Genomic DNA, 1033 nt, shown 5'->3' with positions numbered 1-1033 from the left:
GTGGGCATCAGCTTTGGGCATGTGTAAGCACCACAGGCAGGAGAGTCTCAGCACGTGTGTCAGTGTATGGATGTGTGTGAACCTGTCCACGTTGCGTTGGCATGGAACCAGGGCGTGCATACACATGTGTCAGCGGTGAGTCAGGCTGGTGCTTAAGTCAGGCGTGTGCGTTGCTGTGGGTCAGCGTCTGGAGCATATGTGTGTCCGCGATGGGCACATGTGTAGGTGTGGACCAATGGTGGCTTCACAGACATGTCCATGAGGTTGTCTGTGTCTCTGGACAGCTGCGTGCTTGTATCTGCATCAGCAGTGTGTCCGTGTGTCGGCACACTGTGTATGCGTGTGTCCGTGACAGTGTGTATGTGTTCCAGCATTGCGTGGAAGTGTGTTTCAGCTTTGGGTGCCTATGTGTGCCCATGTTGAACATGTGTGTGTCAGTGTTGCACGTGCATGCGTGTGTCAGCATGGAACATGGCCGTGAACCAGTGTGCATGCCCACGTCTTCCCCTAACCTCCCTATCCTCCTTGAGGGAGGAGGCAAGGAGAGGCTCCCTCGGACCCTGGGTCTGAGCCTGGCTCCCCAGTGCCCCTGGGGACCCGTCTCACCAGCCCCAGTGCCTGTGCGTGCCCAGCCCCTGCCCCCACCCAGCTCTCCCTGACTGGCACCCGAGTTAATAAGTGTTGCTTTTCTCCTATTCTACTCAGGCCTGTGATGGAAAATCCTCAGGCTGGAAGTGAGCCCCGAATCGATAGTCCATTCCATTTAACAGGGTGGCTGTCACCATAACGAGATAAAAGTGGATTAACTTCTGCGCCGCTGCCGCATCCACGGGGAGCCCATCTGTTCCCCGCACAGCCAGCCTGGCTCAGAGCGGCAGCCCAGCCCCAAAGGACCTGGCCACGGGGGGCTCCAGCCACGGCCCAGGATATGTGGACCTGGGCGGGGGGGGGGGGGGGGGGGGGGGGAGGGAAGCGGCCCCGAGGGGGGCTGGCTGTGCGGGGAACAGATGGGCTCCCCGTGGATGCGGCAGCG

This window comes from Enhydra lutris, unplaced genomic scaffold, assembly GCF_002288905.1.
Source record: "Enhydra lutris kenyoni isolate GAN:26980312 unplaced genomic scaffold, ASM228890v2 scaffoldscaffold9, whole genome shotgun sequence".
NCBI lineage: Eukaryota > Metazoa > Chordata > Mammalia > Carnivora > Mustelidae > Enhydra > Enhydra lutris.
Note: the sequence above shows the minus strand (reverse complement) of the source record.